General features: G+C 34.8%; 1 protein-coding gene across 3 annotated transcripts in view; it reads left to right on the top strand.

Annotated features, from left to right (window-relative positions):
* The first annotated feature begins 9,236 nt into the window (after positions 1 to 9,236).
* Positions 9,237 to 24,952, top strand: part of LOC143258545 (tubby-related protein 4-like) — an 86,738-nt gene continuing 71,022 nt past the window's right edge. For all 3 annotated transcript variants that reach the window (XM_076517678.1, XM_076517677.1, XM_076517676.1), the window contains exon 1: positions 9,237 to 9,636. The gene's annotated coding sequence lies outside the window, so the exon portion shown is untranslated. The remainder of the gene's footprint in view (positions 9,637 to 24,952) is intronic.

Genomic DNA, 24,952 nt, shown 5'->3' with positions numbered 1-24,952 from the left:
ATTAATAAAAGTGTTCTGTTTCAATTCATGACCAACCAGTGAAAACATTGCACATAACTGTCATACGTAGGATTAATATTGTGAAAACACAGAAACTGCTCGTACATTTATAAGATACCATAATATTTTTCAACTATTAAAAGAGTATAACACTTATTTTTTATAGTAATACTCCAGTAGTAATAACAGAACATAATATCATGTGGAGCAGAAGACAAGGTGAGACTGAAGAGTTTTTTGGTGTTTTTTTTTTATTTATCCCGATAATACTTTCAATAACTGCTGTTAGAAGTGTAGATAGAGTATCGCGTGACTGGTATATAAAAACCGACGCGCCGAGAGACAATTATTATTATTGGTCAGCTACAATTAGGTGCTATAGGCGTAGGAAGCTATAACAGTGATTAATGCCCATTAATCAGAAAACTACACTAATTTGACAGGAACGTTTAAAGATTTCGAACATTACAAACCGTTCAACTTTAGTAAATCACTTTAGAGATTAGAATTTTTACAAATACATTAAGTATCATCTTCATAAAAAGTCAGCAGTGTGAGACCAATCAAGCCAGCTAGCTTAAGCCGGATGTGACAATACCAACTTAGAATTAATTTATTTATCGTGGACCTAGATCGTCGATAGAATATTCAGTTTCAGACCGGATGTAAGACTCAGTATTGTCTGTAAGTTTGTAAAACTGTTGTAAATTAAAATTTCCAGCTGTTTGAAATTTTAATACTAGTATACGTAATATAGTGAATCAGAGAGTCGTCCGAAATAAACAATAATACCAAATATGTAATAGAAGATTCAATGTAACTTCTAAAAATCTTGTATATAAACCAATATTTATAATAGCTATGTGTGTGTGTGAGTGTTTTCTTACAGCAAAACCACCTCGGGCTATCTCCTGCGCTTACTAAGGGGAATCAAACTCCTGATTTCAGTTTTGTGAATCCGGAGACATACCTCTGTACTAGTGGGGAGAAACTATATCTCCCAACCATTATTACACATTATACTGTTGTTTGTAGATTAAAATATATTTGTGTTAAGAAGAAATTTGCATGTATCAATCTTGTCAACAAATATCGATATTCACATAACTTCGAAATTAAAATTTCTGGTAATCTGAAATCGTACGTAAGACAGTAAATAGGAGAATCTCGATCAAGAAAAAATTTAATACGTAACATAATAAATTCAGAGCTCGTCCGGTTTTTTCTGAATTTTGCACAAAGCTACACAAGGGAAATCTGTGCTAACTGTCCCTAATTTTGCAGTGTAAAAGAAGAGTGAAGGCAACTAGTCATCGCCACCCATCACCAACGCTTTTACCAACGAATAGTGGGATTGACCGTCACATTATAACGCCTCCACACCTGAAAGGACGAGCATGTTGGGTGTGACGGGGATTCGCACCTGCGACTCTCAGATTACGAGTTGAGCGCCTTAATCCACCTGGCCGTATTGGGCCTGGGTTGTTGGGGATAAATTATAATAAGTAACAACAGCAAAACATAATAGCAACATCCAAGAAAGTGAAATCATTTTGGATCATGTACATGCAGGTGGACCTAATGGAAGAAAGATCATGACAGAATTGAACTCGATGACACATAGATTCCGATCGCAAAATCTCCATTTATCTTCTTCTTATTTTCTTCAATTATTGGTAACATTAGCCTTCATCTTTAAATTTTACTGTTTTATTTTACCGTATCGATATAACACTAATAATGCTAGGAAGTGGAACTGTTATCTTTCCTGTTGTCCTCCAATGGGTCAGAGGCAAATATACGGCTTACAACGTTAAAAGCCGAAGTTAAAATTTTACGTGGTGGACAGAGGAAATAGTTTCAAGTGTTTTTTCGAAATTTTTGTCAGCTTAAACAATATGCAAACAAGCAAACCCTATTAGGTTTATAACGCTACTCTTGGTGGGCACAACAGAGGTAACCCATACGTTTAACAACAAATAAACAAATAAGTTTCATCTTTTTTTATGCAATAACAACTATTTACTCATTATGTTCCATACTTGTTGATTTTTTCTAAAAATGATAATAATTTCAAGTTTTTAAATGGTTTTAAAAGTTAATATGGAACATATTGTAACTTTTCTTGTAGCCGTAGTACTGGACTTTATTTTACATTTCTTCTTGAAGTACAATAGTTAAATCCAGAAGTGGGTTTACATGATAGCCCATTATGTAGCATAGCTCTTATATACAAGCTTTTGTTATTTAGTTAATGCAATGCATATCTAAGCGTAAGGAGCAAACCCAGGTCCCCCGCTGATACAGCGGTAAGTCTGCGGATTTACAACGCTAAAATCAGTGGTTCGATTTTCCTCGGTAAACCAAGCAGATATGCCAATGTGCCTTTGCTATAACAAAACACGCACAAAACCATTTAAGTTTCCTAATCGACGTTATGAATTAGTTTTTATTTCTTTGTATGATGCGATATATCCTTTTTTTCTAAACTTGAAACATCTTACATTACACTAAATAACAAAATTTTTACTTTTTCTTGTTCCTGGGCAGAAAGTGTTAGTTCCCAGTTAATAACGCCTAAAGTAAATGAAAAAAGCCTATTTTTCTCTTCAACTTTGCGTTTGTGACCTGGGAGCGTATAGCGAAAACATGATGGGAGGCTATATCTGGGGGCTGATACGTGAAAGTGATTTACATTACAGTCGCAAATCTCGAAAAACTACTCACTTCTAAGCATTTTTGTTCATTTTTGCATAACTATAATATAAATACATGTAAATCTTGACTAATGTGTTGTTTTATTCAAATTTTACGTAAATGAAAATGTGCAAATTTGCCCGTTTTACATAGAAAAAAGGTTAACATCTAAATTTCATTATCCAGGTCACAAACGCAAAGTTTGATTTTTCTGTACTTTTACAACATAAGCATTTAAGAAATAACATACACTATCCAGGAACAAAATAGGTCTCAAAATTTATTACATCTTCACATAAGAGTAAAGGTACACCGTTGTTTTAGTTTCCTTTTTTTCGGGTTAAAGGAGGCTTATTTACCCAGAAGAGCTATAGGGTTTAAGCAAGTGAAGATAAATAAGTATTGGTTTGGACAGGAAAACTTGATTAGCAGTTTCTAGCTCAAGTTTTAAAGAATCATTTGGGTAAACGGTTCTTATTAATTTCACAATTTTAAGCACGAGTCTGTTAAATTTTATGAAATTCCTTTATTTAAAAAATGTTCAGTGTCACGATGTTATTGTAAATGATGATACTTGATACCGCTACGCCAAATGCATACGAATGATGACAAGAAACTGCTTATCTAGTTTCCGTGGTGTTACAATAAGTTTTTAAAACTGTTTTGAAGCGGAAAAACTGCAACCTCTTATTTTATAATGAATCTGGTTAGTTCTGTAACGTATAGGTCTGTTCCGAATAGTTCCCTGCTGGGACAGAGGTAAGTCTATGGATTTACAACGCTAAAACCAGAAGTTTGATTTCATTTAGTGGGGTCCGGCATGGCCAGGTAAGATAAGGCGTGCGACTCGTAATCTGAAGGTCAAAGATTCACATCCCTGTCTCACCAAACATGCTCGCTTTTTCAGTCGTGGGGGCGTTGTAATGTTACGGTCAATCCCACTATTTGTTGATAAAAAAAAAGTAGCCCAAGAGTTAGCGGTGGGTTGTGATGACTAGCTGCCTTCCCTCTAGTCTTACACTGCTAAATTAGGGACGGCTAGCGAAGATAGCCCTCGAGTACCTTTGCACGAAATTCAAGAAACAAACAAACAAACATCATTTAGTGGACATAGCAGAGAGCTCGATGTGGCTTTATTATAAGAAAATATACACACATACACTACCGGCCAAAATCTTAAGGCCAATGAACATAAAGAAAAAATATGCATTTTGCGTTGTTAGACTCAACCATTTATTTAAATAAACCTTCGAAAGATGAAAAGGGAAAAATAAAAAACTTTTTTAGTATTTAATAGGGACAATGTGAACCACTATGAAATTAGCCTAAATACAAGCTGGTCAAAAGTTTAATACCATACTGAAACGAAGCGTTAATCTGTAAACACGTAACGAAACTTAGTCATTTGTGTTCAAGTATTAGCGTTGTCAACATCTCCCACTGACATCTCCTGTGTTACATTTGGTAAAAATATGGCAAAGGCTAAAGAGTTGACAGAGTTTGATCGTGGCGGAATTGTCGAGCTGAGAAAGCAAGGTCTCTTTCAACGTGCCATCGCTGGTGAGATTGGGCGTAGTAAAACCACTGTTGCTAATTTCTTAAAAGACCCTGAGGGATACAGGTATAAGAATTTCAAGTGGTCGGGCCAAGAGATTTTCGCCGGCGTTGAGGAAAAGAATTCGACGTGTTGTGCAGCAAGACATCAGCCGATCGTCGTACCAGATTAAATTTTGAATTTATTTACAACATAAGGAACAGTACAAAAAGGCATAACAAAACATGAAATATGTACAAAAAAAACATTAAATAAATCCAAAACCAAAAATAAACAAAAAATAACTAACAGTAAATATATACAAAAAACAACACATGAAATATAGACAAGTGGAAAAAAACCCATTAAATATATACAAAAACTCGTTAAATATATACACAAAAACTCCTTAAATATATACACAAAAAACCATGAAATATATACACAAAAACCCATTAAATATATGCAAAAAACCCTTAATTATGTACAAAAAACATTAAATAAATACAAGAGAATAAAAACTGAGATGCGAGTGTGGAAGCAGAGCGACTCAAAATCCAATCTCCACTCGACCCCCCACTAACGCACAAAGTAACGAGACGGCCGCCAGAGATGGTAAAAGGTACCGGAACCCAGTCGCTGATAGTCCGCCTCAAGGCGGAGTAACAACCGGTACCTGGCCCTTCCCAGCATCAAAAAGTACGACACCGACGCCTGCTCGAAAACCAATTTGTTTCGAGCAAGCCAGATGACGTACTTAAAGATGGTTACGGTATACTGAAAGGAAAAGGCCAGATTGCCGGGAACAGGGACTTGTACATAAGACAGTATGGTCTCAGCCGAGAGCGGCGAGACCCGGAAAAAGGGAGCAACCGTTTCCCAGATCTCTGCCAACGACGGACAGAGAACCAACCTGTGGAAGACAGATTCCACCTGGGTGTGACACACGGGATACACCTCAGTCGCACCAGAGTTCCACAGGTACGAACCCTCCTTCACCGGCAGGATGTTATGCACAACGTGCCAGTTGAAAGCCTGGAGGTAGCTATCAACGTGGCCTCAAACAACGTCCCACGGCAGAGCAGGGTGGTGTTGCTCGATTCTGTGGGTACAGTCGGGGACCAGCAGGCAGTAGAGGGAACCTGTAAGATGGGAAAGGAAAACGTCAGGTACTCGTGAACCAAGAGCCTGCTCAAAGCAGTCCCATACAAGGCTTGCACGTACTAAATAAAAACTGGAGGAAGGCCACACCTCACCAAAACGAACTACAGAAATCCATGGTGAACTCGATCAAAAGCTTTGCTCTGATCGAGGGACACAAAGACAGCAGGGACATCCCGATCCGTGATATAGTGGAACAGGTCTCTGAGAAGCACCAGATTTCGTTGGATACTACTGCCTCGCACGACGCACGTCTGAGTGCAGTGAACCAAGGAAGGCATAACTGCACACAAACGAGCACACAGGACCTTAAAAACAGTCTTTGCATCCACGTTTAGGAGAGAAATGGGGTGACATGAGGAAAGATCTTCAGACTGGCTGGGATCCTTACATAAAACTGTAATTAGCCCATCCAGCATTCCGGTGGCAGAGACCCCACAGCCAGCATTCCTTAAAATGGCTGATGAAAGAAGGTCTAACAACATGCCACAAGGGGCTGTAAAATTCCACCGACAGCCCATCCGGCCCAGGACACTTACCAAAATGCATGGACCAAATGGCCGATCAACACTCACCCAAGCTGATGGGCTTCACCAGCTGGTCGTGAAAGGAAAGGTCGAGGGAGGGCAAAAATCGAGTAATGTCATCCCACAATCCTTCGTCCACGGGTGAAGCTGAAAATAAACAGCAGTAGTAGCCGAGGCACGCATCTAGAATGTCGGAGATGTCAGATGACGATTGGCCATTCTTCAACACCAGACTGGAGATGTGTCTTGTTTAGCCATCTCCCGTGCCTTGCACAGCGGAACCCTGGTGGCAATTCTGTGATCGAGTGATTCGATCAGACTAGAGACGCTCGCAGCACGGAACAGTTTGGAAGAGTCCAAATCCTAATCTCAATGTTTGAGAGGACCCAGCGATCAGTTGGTCTGCCACGAAACAAGGCAGCCAAGGTGTTCTGCTTGTCCCGCAAGGCCAGGCGGCAGGCCCGCGAATGCCGCATGCCAGCTTGCCGCAGCAAGGAGGCGCAAGCTTCCTTGAGACCCACCCACCAAGACCCGGTGAGAGACTTGACAGAACAGAGCTCTTGAACAAGGGCAAGCAAATCGTCTGCAAACAAATCATCGGCAAGGAGGGAAACGTTGAGCCTCCACACACCGGGGCCCCAACAAACGGGGACAAAATCCCGGAATATGGTAAGAAGCACCCGATGGTCAGACACATGAAACGAGACATCCCCAACCCAGTGAACCGCAGCCCTGATAAGAATCTACTGAAGGCCAGGTGTCACATAGAACCATTCGGGGACCAGCAGTCGGTAGAGGGAAAGAATGCCCATCGGTACATTGGAATACATGGTACGACACCGCCGGATCACCGCAGCAGCGTCAACGTACCAAGATGAAGGATCAAAACACATAGGTGTCTGCAGGCTCAAAGGAACACCAAAGAGTCTGCGCCCCGTGCCGACCAAGAATCTCGCAAGGTGGCAACAGGGGTGACCCTCCAAAGAAAGACATAAGAAGGGAAAGATACGGGGTCCGGACACAAGGGATGCCCAGACCACCCATGCAAGGCAGCAGCTTTAAGGAGAGCCGAGACACCACCTCAGGCTTGCCACTTTACAGGAAGGCATAGATATGGCGTTTGATGGCTCGTGCAGTGCATTCATTCAAAGAAAGGACATCCCCCAGGTACCAGACCAAAAGAAGGATCCTCCTCTTTACCACCTCTGCCCTTAAAAACAGGTTAACAGGACAGTATCAGTAATCGTGCACTGCTGAACCAACACCCTGAACCACCCCTTCCGAAGCAGCCCCAGGGCTTGCGTGTAAACGAACCCCGAAGCAAGTGATCGGGGAGGGGGTCCAATCCAGACCAAACAGGGAGTCGGCAGACGAGGCCCATTTGCCAAATCCCAGCGCACGAGACTTGGGAGTATTCATGTGGCCCGAGAGCATCAATGGACGACGGCCAGCGCTGAACCTAATGATGTGAAGATCTCAAGGAACAGGTTCATATCATCCACGTAGCCACACAGCTACCGACCTACACAGCTCGATCACATACACACATACCCGAAAACACTGATAAACAGCACGGATGTGACACAACACACGACCAAGAAACATGTTTGAGGCCAAACACGATACGGCACACGATAAAATACAACATAAGCTTCCAAACGGGCACGGCGAACAATGAAACCCTGAGCCGCCGAGAGACCGACCCACACAGAATACAGCTCAAGAACAATAAGACGGCATCTACGAGAGAAATGCTTTAAAAACCGTAAACGTCTTCAAAGACCATGCTTCCTTTCACACCATGAAACAGCTTGGTTAAACTTTGCTGAGAAGCACCACACGTGGGACGTAGAAAAGTGGACAAAGGTTTTGTTCTCTGATGAGAAAAATGAACCTGGATGGTCCAAATGGCTTCCAACGTTACTGGCACGATAAGAATATCCCACCGTTTTCTACACGACACAATGGAGAAGGTTCCATCATGATCTGGGGTGCTTTCTCCTTCCATGGAACAATGGAGCTTAAGGTTATACAGGGGCATCAAACAGCAGCTGGCTACATTGGCATGTTGGAGAGAGCATTCTTATTGACTGAAGGCCATTGCTTGTGTGGAAATGATTGGATTTTTCAACAGGAAAACGCTGCAATCCACAATGCCCGCAGGACAATGGACTTTTTCATGGCGAATATCATGATTCTTTTGGACCATCCAGCGTGTTCGCCCGAACTGAACCCCATTGAAAATATTCGGGGGTGGATGGTAAGGGAAGTCTATAGAAATGAACATCAATTCCAAACAGTGCATGATGTTCGTGAAGCAATCTTCACCACTTGAAATAACATTCCAGCCAGCCTTCTGCAAACGCTTATATCGACTATGCCAAAGCGAATGTTTGAAGTTATTCGCAATGACGGCCGTGCAACTCACTACCGAGACCTCTTGTTGGGCATTTCCTACCCTGTTTAGGACTTCTTTTTGGTGTGCTCTTAAACTTTTGACCAGTTAGTATTTAGGCTAATTTCATAGTGTTCACATTTTCCTTATTAAATGCTAAAAAGTTTTTTTATTTACCCTTTTCTTATTTTCATTTTTCGATTGTTTTTGAATTTCGCGCAAAGCTTTGGAGGGCTATTTGCGCTAGCCGTCCCTAATTTAGCAGTTTAAGGCAGCTGGTCATCACCACCCACCGCCAGCTCTTGGGCTACTCTTTTATCAGCGAATAGTGAGATTGACCGTAACATTATAACACCGCCACGTCTGAAAAGGCGACGTTGTTTGGTGCGACAGGGATGCGAATCTGCGACCCTCAGATTACAAGTCGCACGACTTAACCCACCTGACCATGCCGGGCCCTAGAAAAATAATGGAAAATGTTAAAATACACGCCTATTACAATGTTTCATTACTTGGAACGTGTACGTCTCACCAAGCGCTTCTGCCAGAAACGTGAAGGCAATAATAATAAAATATGTTTTCGTTATACACGTGTGTTTAACATTTTTGAACTATTTTGTTTTATTATTTATATTATTAGTTAGCTATGCTGTGGTTTTTGTTTGACTTGAGGCATAATGGTAGGGTGTTTTTAATTAGATATATATATAAGTAAAATTGATCATTAGAGTCTGTCTTTTATTCAGCCTCCAGTATCTCTAAGAGCTTATAACATTGAAGAAAAATTTAAGTTTTTACCCGTGGTCGGCAGAATACAGATAGCTAATTGTGTAGCTTGGGCTTAAGAACAATCAAATCGAATAAGTAATGTTCAAATATTTGAGATGGCGTCACCTAGAGGACAGAAATACTACTAGTTAGGTTGATCGTTTTCGTGGTAAAGAAATGCTGTAAGGGTTAATTCATTAATGAGATTATAAGACAATGGTGTCAAATTACGGTTAGCTCGATGATTAAAAAAATGTGAAGTATTTGGTAAACTTTCATTCCTAAATTGATTTAAAAGATGATTTAGTTAGTTATCGTTAGGAAAATAGTATTGTTGCAACGACATGTGCTCTACCCCAAGTTACACAACTGGTAGTAATAGTAGTGGTGGTGGTGCTAACGCACGAACACTGACAGTGCAGAACAATCTCAATTTGTGAACCTCCAGGTGATAACATGTGTTGACTGGATCGGTTAATAGATTTAATAAGGCCCATGGAGTGATCGTATCTTGCACTATGTAACTGTGTATCTAATGATATATCGTTCTTTTGGTATGTCATATCTCATAAGCTATAATTTTGCTAAATTTTAAATATTGTAAATGAATTTCATATTTTAAATATACATATATATATATTATAAAACTGAATGTTACTGTTTACATAAGTAACATCAATAAGACTACTACTTGACTATCAGATTAAAAGTTAATAGTTGTATTACACTTATAAGTTGTGTAAGTTAAATAAACTAGACTACCCTACTACTACTAGTACTAATAATGTCCTAATTATATCCTATAGTAATGAATAAAATGTTTCAAAAACGTTATTATATGCTGATAAATTACTAAACAATATTTATTATCATTTAGTACTAGAGAATCAAAATTGCAGGGCCCGGCATGGCCAAGCGTGTTAAGGTGTGCGACTTGTAATCTGAGGGTCACGGGTATGCATCCCCGTTTCGCCAAACATGCTCTTCCTTTCAGCTGTGGGGGCGTTATAATGTGATGGTCAATCCCACTATTCGTTGATAAAAGAGTAGCCCAAGAGTTGGCAGTGGGTGGTGATGACTAGCTGTCTTCCCTCTATTCTTACACTGCTAAATTAGGGACGGCTAGCATAGATAGCCCTCGAGTAGCTTTGTGCAAAATTCAGAACCATGGCAAAAGGTATGAAGTCTGATAATTGACCATTTTTTAAACTTGTAATTAATTGCTAAGGGTACTGCCACCACCAGACAAAGTTTCATGACTCATTGGCTCATAAATATTTATAAAGACCCTGCTATTAACATTGGCTAGTAATTGTTCATTGTCTGATAGGTTCAAACTTTTGACGGGTTGTTAACTTTTCTCACAAGTCAATCTATCTCTGTAACTTGCTCTTTTTTCTTTTCTTGAGCTATATGAAAAGAAAATTGATTGGAAAGGCAGTATTTTCACTTGTAAAACTATGGTGACTGTTCAATGAAATTTTAAGCTTTGTTAAGTGAATTTGTGAAGCACCTTTTATCAGATTTTCATGAAGTTGTCTTGCTACTTATGTAAAGCTAATAATCTTATAATAGCTGAGATAATTTTTATCACTTTCTTCAAAAAGAGAACTGATATTAACAATTTCCTATCTTCTTACACTTACTTAATAGTTAAAAACTTACAAGAAATAGGATGTGACTCACATATTTAATTCTTAACCTTCCTGAGAAGTCTTGGGGAAATATTTGGCCTAGGAGCTCTATCATTCTTTATACTTTCCAATTTTTTTCATAGCAAAATTGGAATTAGTGTGATCATATTTTTTATCTTGTTTCTCTCTATCATCTTTTGACTATAAGAAATATTGCTTAAATTTTCAGGTGTAAATATTGAAAAAAAGTAAAGCATAATAACCTGCCATCTCATATCATCAAATATGAGCATTCCTGTATCAACCTTAAAAGGCCCTAATCCCATTTTAGCATTTTGTTTACCCTTAATATATTTAAAGAAATCCTTGCTATCAATTTTTGCAGAATTACAAAGGGAAAGTCATTGAACAAATAAATATTAAGGATTTTATAGTGTTAGAAAAAAGAGACTCAAAAGATAACTTAAAGTGATAATTTTAATATTGTCATTAACTGCCTTACAAGGTTGTGTAAAAAGTTGTAATTAGTGAGCTGTGATATACAAGTTTATTGCACTCTTATGGATGGTTACAATGAAAGAATGAATAGAAATGTATGTAATACAAACAAAATACTTGTATTCTTTAAGCTGAAATATGGTTTGCTTGACTAAGTATATTACAAATCATTATAATGATTAATTTTTTAAGTTTCAATGCTGTTATCTTAAGTTTATAAATTAGCTACCCTTTAAACCATCAGTATTTTTGCAAATTAGTTCTATGTTTCTTCTAATGAAGTATATATAACAAATGTTTCCAGTTATAGAGATTTTGAATTACCATCTTGAGGTACAAAAACAGTTGAACTGCTGATATTACGATTAGGATTCATTTCCTTTTTATGCGTCTAAGTTCCTGTTCTTTACACTGTTTTCTTGTGAACTTCTTATATGGCCAATTAGTGATGTGGTTAGGGATGATAGTGATAATCAGTGCTTTTATTCTGATGATGTTATAATGACATACTATAAAAAAACATCCTTTGTGAGTGAGTTACAACTGCATATTTAGAAACTCGGGCTAAGGTTCCAGTTAATCCTGTCATAGACAGTGGGTTAGCATTGTGTTACTCTTGTTTGTTTTGTCCTCACATGTAGAATTCTTAGCCTACTTGCATGAAAGGGCAGTACAAAGCAGTAAGGCCACTTATGCCATGATCTTACCATGTTTTTATGGCATATATAGCAATAATTTGTGTACTAAAACTTTTTAGTGATTCAGTACATTACATTTTGTATGTGCAGTATTTACAGCTAAAATAACTCAAGATTCAACCTCATAGCATTAAATTTTCAAAGGTTTACTAGGGAAGTATGTTCCCAGACCAATCCCTCCCACAAATGTCTTGTTTTGCATGCTGGTAGTGTATTTTTCACACATTATGTGACACATTCTTTAGCTATAGTAATGGCATAATAAATAAAAAAAATGTTCCCTACAGCAATACATAAAATTTGGTATTAATTTCTACATCATTTGCAGTTAATGTTTGAAAAAAATGTATAGTTATCTCATCAAAAACAGGTGAATGGATTCAGACTAAAGTTAGTATGCATTTGAACTATCATCCACCTTAAATGATTAGTTTTAGAGGGTCAAAGGGTAAGGTCACAGAAGTCAAAAACATTTATCTATTAACAGGGGACCAATTTTTCACACTAATTTTAATTTATAACTCAGCCATAACTGATCATAATTTGATGAAACTCGATGGATATATGTAGAGTATTATTTCTCATCCTACCAAAGATGGTCCATGTCCATTGATAAAGATGGATAATTTAATATTTTTTGTGGGCCAAATATGCTTAATGCTATGGGGAAGAGATGTGTGCTCTACTGGGTACCTCTCCAGTTTGATTTAGTACTTGTATAATATTTTAGGTTATACATTATTAATGTTTGGAAAATTTGTTTTGCTGTGCTGTTTTTTAAAAGTATACAAATTTTTCCATACATCTGACAGTTTTTATTGTGTATCTGAAATCATGTAAATATATTTGAGATATTCTTTGAATAAAAGTAGATGTATCTGTGCTTCTGTAAAAACAACATACTCATTTTCTCATATGTTTATAGAGGCTCTTATGTACAAAGATAGTAGCTATTAAGTGTTAAAGAAAATATAAAGTTGGATTTTTAAAAATATTGTTGATTAGAAAGTGCCAATGTTTTACTCGGTTAGATCTAACATTTTTCATTTTAATCATTTATGTATACTTGTTACTTATATTTACCTACTGAAGCAGTAATGTAGCTGAAAAGTTTCATAAAACACCATTAAATGATAAATGCAATGATGAAAAAATATTGCACTTACACACTATGACTAGAGTGATACAGCAATAATTTTCTAAACTGTTTTCTAGTAAGTCCGACTTTTCTTCACTTATACTCTGTTTTAAATAACCAAGGTGTTCTTATACTTTTTTTGTGTAATTTTAATGATAATAAATTCTCTGATGTATACAAATAAAAAGCCTCTTCTATTATGTGAAAGTTTGCGGTCATAGAAATTCTAACCTCTCTAGTCACTTAATCTAAATCTTATGTCTTCTCACATACAAATATTCCTCTTTTTGGAAACAGACATAATATAATTAAGAACAACCACACTGTCAAAAGAAACTTGTAAATTCCAGGTTTGTGGCCTGTAATTGTGTTTTGTAAGATCACGCTAAATTCTTTGTTCTCCACTACAAGAGTTCCTGCTGGTCACTTTTTCATGATTGTACACTACTGTTTACTGAAGTGTTATTTACATTACATTAATGTAGATTTAAAAGAATCTTGTCTATTCAATCATGTTTAGTCATTGGTTTTATCTTGTATGGAAGCTAAGGTTTATTAGTTACTGTCATCAATTTGCCATCATAAAAGCTTCTCAACACAGGATTCTTGAAGTAGTTTGGGAAAGTAAAGGAATTTCATGTGAAAAAAAGATCACTGGATAACTGTTTCTAAAGGATGCCAGAGCCTGGGTGGATACAAATCTGTATATTAGGATGGGTTAAAAATTCTAAACATATGTGAAAGAGCTTTGTTTACAGGGGATATTCATTTGACCCTTGCAGAGATCTAAGTTCAAGCATTTTTTTACATTTTTCTTTACAAATTACAAAATTAATTTTATAAAGTTACAGAGCATTAAGTAATAATTATTAATAAAAAATTGTTGGATTAGAGTTAGAATTACTTCCATGCATAATATAAAATGTATTAGGCAAACATGCTCTCTCATCCTCCTGCAAAGATAGTTTAAGGGCACAATCAAACTATTGTTGAGTACAAGTGGATTAATTTTGAGTTGATTTTAGAGTTGAGGTAAGTATAACTTACTTAATAGGGAGCTAGCTAGCTTTGTATTATTCATTCTTTGCTGGCCACACACCAAATTATCCATTGCTGAGGTTATAAATATAAAACACGTTCATAAAAAAAATAGCAATGTCTGTCGTGGATCTGCTGAAGTTAAATGCTTTGTAATATTTGAAATCTGTAAAGTTCTTGGTCAAATATCTGAAGTTCCCAGTTGATAAGTATTATAATAATCACAGTTATAGCTTCTAATGTTTTATGTTGGCTATATTTTATACAAGTGAGGAAAGTTTCTCAGAATTTCAGCTTATGCAGCAGTATAGACAATGACCCATTGTTTATGCATACACGTATATTGTTAATTCTTGCACTTGAGGATTTGCTACATTCTTAGTAAATAGGTAAGAATTTTTTTAATACAGATTTAACAGTATAAGTTAATACATTTCCAAATATAAATTTAATTTAAATGTTGATATTAAAATAGATATATGATAGTAAATCCTTATTCTTTTCTTGAACATCTATGTTCTAACAACCTTATGCCTCACCTTCCTTATTTGTCTAATTCTTATATCATGACTTGTGTTGATTAAGAATTTCCTTTTCTTAATTTTTTACACTTTGGAATCTTTTTTCCCTGTTCAGAGAGTAGACTTGTGGTGCTAGTTGTCCACTACCATCATCATCTGATCTTTCTTAGCTCATTTCGTTATTTTTTCTCTCTATTTCATAACTGAGGTACTCTACCATGTCCCAGGTGTCTTTTATCCCAATTTTAGGTCCATCTCTTCTCCATTATGGCCTCTTTTGCTTCTGTTCCCCCCCCCCCCACTATGTTGTTGGGACTTGTTCAGTAGTGATAGACTACCAGGCTTGTTTTTCTTTTTGCTTATCCACCTTTTTTAACCCTGAAGTTTTTGGATGTATTGTTGTTTCTATTGAATCAAAGGTAGAGGCAATAAATCATCAATGCCTGCTTTCATCCCTAGTTGCCAGAATGTACCAACCATCCCCTCTACCTCTATACCTCAACCAAGCCTCTCTTTTTTCACATTTTTTGTTTCCCATTTCCTATTCTCTTTCTTGTACACATCTGAATTGCTGAGTTTGTTGGTGATTAGCAGGTCAGGTCTCATAAAGTCTATTTATCATAGATTGCATGTCTATGCTTTCATTGTTCTGCAGACAAATAGGTTATTTTATTTCTGACCCATGAACTTTCAATTTTTCTTCTCCCTCTCACTCCTCATTCTATTTACTTTCCTCCTTCATTCCATATCACCTATCTTCAATGTCTCAAGGAGGAGGTGTTGGATTTGTTGGACAAAAAACTGTAGAGAGGGTGTATGATCCTCCTTCAGGGTTTCACTTACTCTCATCTCTTTATGGTCCTCAAAACTCATAGGTACTAATATCCAGTTAATGACCTTTTTTTACATCATTCACTTTCTGGTTGTCCCATGTTTGTGTATGGAATGTTTTTTCATCCAGACTATAAATGCCAATGCTTGATGTTTCTGATGCATTCTTTCATATTTACATTGCAGTATTCTTTCAAACATTTCTTTTGCTTTGAGCATTAAGATTGTATCTTCCATTTTTTGAGCTCTTCATTCCAGCATTACTTTTATCCATTACATCTTCAACTGCATGGTGAAGGTCTCTGTTTCTCATCTGCATTGACTGGGACTGTAATTCCATTTCTACATTGACAATTGGCTTCTCCTGCTTGACTTTTCAGAAGAGTCTTCCCCATGTACTTCTCTTCTTCGAGAATCTGTTTGTTCTGGATACCTTATCAGTATTTCCAAATCTTTCCTCTCTCCCATCGAATATCTTGTTCACCTAGGAATTTACCTCTTCCTTCCTTTTTTCCTGGGCAAAGAGTATACCCTGGAAGAGATGAAATGCAGTTCCGTAGGTGTGATCCTATGGAACCACTGTCATCACACTCCATGGGTTTCCTTTGAAACTTTCAAAAGTGAGAAATCTCACAAGATTACTTATGGGAGCTTACATTTCTAAGATATAAAATTTTCTGATTGTGAAGACTCTCATATCTCCTTTTTCTCGTATGCTCAAGCTTGATCTTTGGATCTCTTACTTCTTTTGTGTCCCTGCAGTTGATTATGACAAATCAGTGGAAGATATTTTGTGGTTCTCTGCATTCTTTCTTTACTCTATTTTTTCTTATCATTGCTGTCATGACTCCATAGTTTCCACAAAACTGAGTTTTCATTTTCCTTCCATTTCACCAGAACTTACATCTTTTCATTAATGTCTCTCTAACTTAATTGAGTGCATTTCTAGATACTTTCACTCATTTTATATTTAGTCTCCTTTGGAGCAGTCTTTCTTCATCAATGTCCTTGAGGTATGAGCAGCTCAGTGAAAGCCAGTGTTAGATAAATATTCAGGAACCTTTTCTTCACCTGTATGTATGACTAATGCTTAGGAGATTATATATAAATATATAGTTTTGGCTACAGGAAATAATAGGAATATTATTGATGAAGATAGTGCTGATTTAATGAATAGGAGATCACTAATAAAGCAGGACCGATATTTGCAAGGGAAGAAAATTTTATCAGGAGATAAATGACTATTAGTATATATAGATGAGTAATAAGATTTGATATTGTTTAATATTAAGTGTTTTAAAATCTCCCATGCAGAGAATGTGAAGTAAAATATTATTTCTAGGGTTTATATATAATATAATAGCCAAAAAGTCTAATTACTCTATGGATACTATATAATTTCATTATAACTTATCAAGCTTAGTAACTAAGTTGTATTTGGGTCTAAAACAATATGAATCTTGAATCAGAATAAAGACACAGCATACCTCCTTGAAATCTTGGTTTGAAAAAATGTGGTAACCTTTTAATAGAATAAATAGATGAGAAAACCACTTGGAAGAAATTCAACACACCAAGTAGCTTACAAAATTTAATATTTAGGTGGGTTCTTTTAATATTTACTTTTAAGCTGAGAAATTAAGTCATATATGATATTAAAGTTTGAATTCTAGTCTACAATTTGATGCCAAACTTATTGGCATAAATTCATAAAATATTAGTTCTATAAAATTTTGAATGTAACTCAACAAACATGATGACATTGCCTTTGACACTTGATCCATCATGAAAGGGTTAATGACTTTACTATTTCAGAAATACTAGACAGTCTAGCAACATATAATACCTTTAAATAATTAACCTATTTACAGAAATGGGAATTTTATTTAATTGTGACTGTCTCTACCATATCCAAACAGGATATTAGTGACTATGATCTTCACCAGATCTATTCTCTCTAAGACACAAAGAATTTCTAGTGTTGATACATTCATTCATTTAGATAGTATTGAAACAAGTCAACCTCTATCTTTCATGGTCTTTCCTTCTTTCAGTCTTTTAAGTTATAATGATACTTTTAATTTCTTGTTTCTGAAAAGTCTTTTAAATCCTTTTTCTATTTTTTTTTAAACCTAAAACCGGACATTACTTAAAGGATAACCTAATAGATGTGAACTTTACCAACTTCTTCCAAACATTTTATTTGTTCTACTACAGTTTCATCTGGTCTTCTGTCTTTATTGGTTTTCATTGTTGATAACATCTAACTTAATTTCATTCCATCCATGGTTTTCTTAACTCTTTTTTGTAACCGGCTCGGTATAATATACATGAGTTTGTTTAAATGCACACATTATAACTTTTGCTACAGTATGTGTATTTTCACAAAATGGTAGACCTTTAGTAAAGATTACAAGCTTTTTCATACACAAAACATTAGATCTTTTAATGAAAAATTTTTACTAAATATTTGTTTGTGAAAATAGTCCTTCCTTACTAGTCCAAGTGAGAAGTGATTTCATGTTATGATGAAAAACTATTCTTCATCTCAAAAATCTCAAACATTATTTGCATAATCTCTAAAACCTTCTAAATACATTTTAAATATTGGTTTTCAGTAAGACTATATATGTTATGTTATTTTCTATACTCTAACTGTGTGGGGTATGTCACTTAACCAACCTCATAATCATCATAAAATTGGAATATAAATATAAATTATACTTTTCGTGCTAGAATGACTGCATATTATAAGAAGAAAATACAAGTGTTTAGTCTACGTAGCTTAAGTTTCATAATGTTATATATGAACATGTATATTTATTATTCTTTATTATATTCACCTTCCAGTCATGCCTACCTAACAAAACATAACTTGCATTAGGTCACCTATCCAGTAACATAAAACTGACCTTTAGTCTTCCTTGTCTTGGCTTGGCTATGTTTTAGTGGACTAGTATTTTGTAATGTACAGTAACATTTCAATTATTATACTATATATATAAATTATTACTATTTAAAAATAGATTATTGAACTTTTTATTTTTCTGTATTTTAAGAAAAAATGAAGTAAAGCAAACAATTATCTCTTCTTACTATAACCTTTGTTCTCAGTTTTTGCTGGACATAGGTTGCTAAGCCTTTTAAATTTCTTACATAAAAAATATCAAAGACATTTTTTTTAGGTTTTATATATACAGTTGAATAACAAGAAAATCATAACTACACTGATACCATAGAATTCCACTAATTTATTGATCTTACTAAGATTTATTTAGATTTTATAAAATGTGAAATTTTGAGCAAACTAAAGACAACTTACTTCATTGAAATCGTGGATCAAAACAAAGTGAAAAATTTTTCAAAGATTAAAATGGTGGGAAGAACAACTCTGGGGACATTCTAAGCTGTTGATTGGTTATTCACATGGTATATATTGAAGTAAGTGTATATAAGTGAGCATTTCAAAAAATGGAGAGTTAAAGGGAGCCACTGTATTTGATTCAGTACACAAACCATATTTCAGCAAAATAAAAAATATGAGGTTTTTATTTTATATTCTAACTGTCATTTATAGTAATTAGAGTTTATGATTTGTATAAAATTATAAATTGGTAACATCATAAACATCAAATTTTAAAGTGCTGCATTCAACATACCATGTAACCCACTAAAATCTATATTTAGGTGTATTCTTTTAATATGTACTTTTAAATTAAGGAATTAATTCATATATGATATTAAAGTTTCAGTTATAAAATTTGCTTCCAAACTTATTGACATAAATTAAAAAATAGTAGTTCAATAAAATTTTGAATGCAAGTCAAACATGATGACATAACCTTTGACCCAATACTTGTTAGCCCCCTAGTGACACAGTGATATATCTGTGGACTTGCAATGCTAATATCCAGGTGTAGCTTTGTGCTTAATTACAAACAAAGAGTACTAGTTTTCATTCCATTATTACATCATCATATAATTGTGACTAGTCTTGCTTAATAAAAGTATTGAAAATGGAGAAAAAGTAGTCTGGCTGCCATTATGTTCAACTTAAACAATGCTTAATTGTTCAATTTAGTAATTTCTCAACATGCTAGAATATTTTCATAGCTGCTTCCAGCCTATACTGTTGAACATAAACATGTTAATCTTAATTATATTAACAACTTCTTGCCTAAAAGCTTACAGTGCTTTTTCTACTTACAGAGTTGCCAGTTATTTTTTTTAGATTATGAACAAATTCTGAAATGTGTCTCAGGGTGACTGGTATGGGTATTAAAAATACTTTTATTAATAAAGCAGAGAACAACCTAATATGGCCAGTTGCAACCTCTCTCTTTTAACCTGAAGATGACCTAAGAAGGTAAAAAACATTATTCTCTGTATTATTAGTAGAAGGGTTAATGCCCATACCAGCTGTCCTGAGATACATTTTTACTTCAAGTGGGTTTCTTGCCATCAAGAAATTATTAAATGACTTTGATGAACCTTCTCTACAATGGTAAGTACATTGGACATATCACCCATTGGAAAATGAATGTTATTACACTTCTGTATTTGTTATGTGTATCTTCACAAAATTTGAAGCATTTAATAAATGTAAAAAGATTGTTGTACACAAAAGAAAATCAGAATTTTTAATCAATTATTTTTACTAAAGATTTATATGGAATATTCTGAATCAGTCTTACTCTGAATAGTCTTAAGTGTGAGGTGATTTTCATGTTAAGAATAAAAATATTTGTTTCATCTTAACATTTTGATATTTCAGCTGCATTACCTCTAGAACCTCTTAAATAATGTCAAAAGTTGTTTTTTTTTGGTAAAACTTTCATATTTTGTTGTGTGCTCTTATTCTAATATTAATGAAATAATTGGTAATGATCAATGGACAATGAAATTAATAGCTTAAAAATAGGAAATAAATTTATATATTTTTCTTCTGATGAATAATTTCCTTTGCACATAGTTTCTAATTTCCAAAATTTTAACTGGTAACCTTTTTTCCGTATATTTTCTGTAAATATATTGTTTTATTGCAGTACTTAATAATTACTTGAGTCCTAATCGTTCCATCAAAAACATTAAACACATCAGAAGTTAATTGGCCATGGGTTGTAAACATCATAATTGAAGTATATTCAATAAACACATATTGAAGTGTTATTGTTGCAATTGTAAACTTATGAAGTCCTCATTTTTTAAAGCTAGATTCTGCATAAACTTTTTGAAGTTTCCTAATATACGTTTTAAAATACAAAATATTTAAATTTTTAAGATACTTCTTTGCATAAAAAATTTTGAGCTTTCAAATATAAATATAAATTGCAAAACATATATAGGGTAATTGAATAGAATGTTCTAAAATATCTTTAAATTAACTGGTTTTCTAAATCAATAGATAGATTAAAAGAAATTCACTTTCATGATTATAGCAAAAAAGCTTGATTGCAAAAATTCAAAGTGTGACAAATACCTAATACAGAACTAGTTCCCTAACAAATATTGTATAGAACGAACTGCTCTCTCTATTGGTAATAAATAATCCAGTAGCAATTCTTAGAGATGTATTGAGATTTTTTAGAGAACAGGAATGTAGCATGCAGTTTTAACTTTTGCTTATATTTCTGTAAAGAAGCTTGGAGGCTAGAAATTTATGTTCAAGCATGTAGGTATCTATAATATAAGTATATAACTAGTGAGACACTCACAAGATCATAAAAGGGCAGAAAAAACATCTACAATGGACATTTCAAAGCTCAAATTCATCATAATACAAAGTAAAGATTAAGAATTTTACTATTTCCTTTTTAAAGTAAGAAACTAAAACTTAGATTATATTAAATTTTGAACTATAAACTGATTTTTGATGCCATGTGTATTGATAAGTTATTTAATTAAATTTTGAATGTAATTCTGAAAAAAAAGGTTATAACTTATGCATAGGGTCAAAAATATTTTTCATATTTAATAGTTCTTATAATACTTTGATTTCAACCTTACGAATAATTTTAGTCTCTACAAAGAGAGCATCTAGTATCATCACAACAAGAAGTACTGTACGTTTTTCTGGATCAGCATGAATATTTTTTCACTGAACTGTACATAATGTATCACACACTGACAAGAATATTTACTATTTCCGTCATAGGATGTCCAAGTTTATTATTATTATTGAAGAACTGAATTATTATTTTCATAGTCTTGTTAACATTTCTAGTAAGAAACCATGATATGGTATTAATTGTATTTTTAACATGTTATAGAATTTGTACTGCATTGTGTATGTATTTTCATGTACAGAAGATTAAGATTAAAAAGTGATTTAATTGTGAAAGTGTTTTTTGTCATCTGAGAATGATCACAACAATAACAAAATTTTACTATTTCTTGTTCCTGGGCAGAAAGTGTTGCTTCCCAATTGCTTATACCTAAAGTAAATGGAAAAGACCTATTTTTCTCTTCAAACTTTGCTTTTGTGACCTGGGTAATGAAATTTTCAAATTTACCCATTTTCCAGAACATTCCAGGTAGATTCAGTGCTGAGTAGCTGATAGAAAAATTTCAAAGGCTTTTTAGAATGTTGTAGAACTTATGAGAATTTTCTAGAACTTTCCATAGTAATATATATATACAGGGGCTCACCACTCACCACTTCAGTTTAATTTTAGCTGCCTAAGTGAACACATAGTCCGACCCGATTTTATCAGAGATAGCATCAAGAAGCTGTAAGCATTCTCCAGATGCATTCTGCTATGTATGTGGCCAATTTATCAAGACAAGAGCAAAAACATACTCTGTGACAACATCTGCTAAAATGTGTGAAGCTTACAAAGCATATTTCAGCATGCCTTTTGGGGATCAAAACAAACCCTGGGCACCTCATTTCACCTGCAAGCACTGCAAAAAAACTGTAAAAGGTAAAATGGACAATTTTTGCTTTCTTGAATAGTAAGATTTTATATTTAACTAATTTTAGACTTTTTGAAACTTAAATATCTTTAATTTTCTTTTAAATTTCCAATAGTATAGAAAAAATATCACATATAAAATATTTTCTATGAACCTCTTACACACATTAGGCTTTACCAAGTTTCCCTGTTACCTTTGCCTTTGGAACAGCAGGGACACCGCAGTGCCCTATAACAGGAAGCACTGGCCACAACGGACCATGTTCTATGTGGGGAGGCACAATGTCAAGTGTGAGCCACTAGTGGACCTCCAGAAGGTGGTGTTCCCACCGTTGCACACAAAATTAGGTCTTATGAAGCAATTTGTCACAACTCTTGATAAGAAGTTTGCAGCCTTTAAGTACCTTTGAGAGTTCTTTCCTAAGCTGTCTGAGGCAAAGGTGAAAACTAATGTCTTCGTTGGATCACAAATAATGAATATCCTGGAGTGCACAGAATTCTCCAAGAACCTCAGTAGGAAGGGAAAAAAGCTTGGGGCAGCTTTGTTGCAGTGGTTTAGGGCTTCTTGGGCAATCACAAGCCCAAAAATTATGCAGAACTGGTTGAGACTCTAGTGAAAAACTACAGCGAAATGGGCTGCAGGATGTCCCTAAAAGTCCATATCCTTGATGATCATTTTGATAAATTCAAGAAGAACATGGGAGCATACTCAGAGGAGCAAGGCAAGCACTACCACCAAGACACACTGGACTTTGAATGCCGCTACCAAAGAGCATACAACAAAAACATGATGGAAGACTATATTTGAGGGCTGATACATGAAAGTGATTTACATTACAGTCACAAATCTCAAAAAACTACTCACTTCTAAGCATTTTTGTTCATTTTTGTATAACTCTAGTAGAAATACATGTACATCTTGATTCATATGTTGTTTTACTCAGACCTTGTGTAAATGAAAATTTGCAAATTTGCCCCGTTTTTACATAGAAAATAGGTTAATTTCTAAATTTCATTATCCAGGTCACAAAAGAAAAGTATGAAGGGAATAATGGTCATTTTCTGGACTTTTCCAAGATAAGCAATTAAGAAATAATGCATACTATCCAGGAACAAAATAGGTCTCAATATTTATTACATAGTGTAATTGAAATGTCTTGCCTGTTTTAAAAATAAATCATATCTACTCTACAAGCTGTAACTTGTTATAAAATCCTAGATTGTTGTACCTGAAGATGTTTATTTTATTAAATTGAATGGTAGATTGAAAATGTTTTTGAAGAACTCAAGCAAACTAAAAATAAGAAAATCTCATGTAAAAATAATCTATGAGTTGAATGTAATTGATTAATGAGCCTGACAATCAATTAGTACCATCCATGATGATGAGAAAACCCACTTGTAGAAAAAAATATATATGTGAAAACAGCTGGTATGGGTTGAGAAAATTCTATGTATCATGCCATACCAGCCATTTTCACATATATAATTAGCACCATCCATTGAATGCTTGGATCTGTTGTAGGTTAGGATAAAACTAGTTAATTGAATTGAAGTGTGGTTGTAGAATGCAAGCAAAATGTTATTAACTCTTTACATGTGGATCACATTGTCCATATGTTAGGATACAACCATTAGATTGAAGTATGGCTATAGAATTCAAGCAAAATACTATTAACCCTTTCCAAACAGGTCACAGGTTAAATGCAATATTTCATGAATTGATGTTAGTAACTTTGGTATAAAACTGTTGATTATAATTTAAATTTTAGCAATATATAGTATTCAATTTCTTAATTTAAAAGTATATATTAAAAAACACAGTTAAAGATCAATTTTTATGTGTCATGTAGTATACTGAATACAGCATTGGTTAAAATTAGGTTTCCTCCCATCTGTGTTATGGGTCATAGTCATTGCACGTAGAGTTGTTCTGTCTGGCTATCCTGCAGTCTCTTTTCTTACAGGCATGATACTGACATTTGGGTGGTCCTGGCCTGTTTTATGGTTGGGAGAATTGATTGCATGCAGTAAATATACTTTTGATGCCAGATGTCAAGTTCCAGGATCAGTAGCTCATGGCTAACTTTTGTGTCATACCTGGGAATCAGAGTGTTTCTTAATTCTCCAGTTCTCAGTTTTGAGGTGAAGACAGTATGATCCTCATCCTACCCTCATGCAGTAATCAGTACTCTGCAAGGAGGGTTTGGATGTAGTGGACTTACCAAGTATGATCTGTTGCACCCTAGCTAATCTACATCCATGAGTGCATCCTTATTTAACCACTTTTCATATTGTGGGATTGTGTTACAATATCTTTCTCTGGTTAGAATCTCCTTCCAACCACATTCTTTCACACTCAGATGTGCTCCTTTCATTTTCCACTCTTATATCTTGAACATTCCACATGGAGGCAAAGTGTATAAGTGATTCAGAAGTAGTGTGGTTTATCTCTTCAGGTGTTTTGAATGAAACTCTCATATACAGAAGTATCCTTTGGATGCTTTTGGAGGGAATGATTGTTCTTCCCTTGCACCAGTCCCTCTTCATAATCAATGTAGGATTTTACTTAATATTGTGGCAGAGGAAAATACAACA

Source organism: Tachypleus tridentatus, chromosome 8 (genome assembly GCF_004210375.1).
Source record: "Tachypleus tridentatus isolate NWPU-2018 chromosome 8, ASM421037v1, whole genome shotgun sequence".
Taxonomy (NCBI): Eukaryota; Metazoa; Arthropoda; class Merostomata; order Xiphosura; family Limulidae; genus Tachypleus; species Tachypleus tridentatus.
This window is presented reverse-complemented; position numbering and strand designations above follow the sequence as displayed.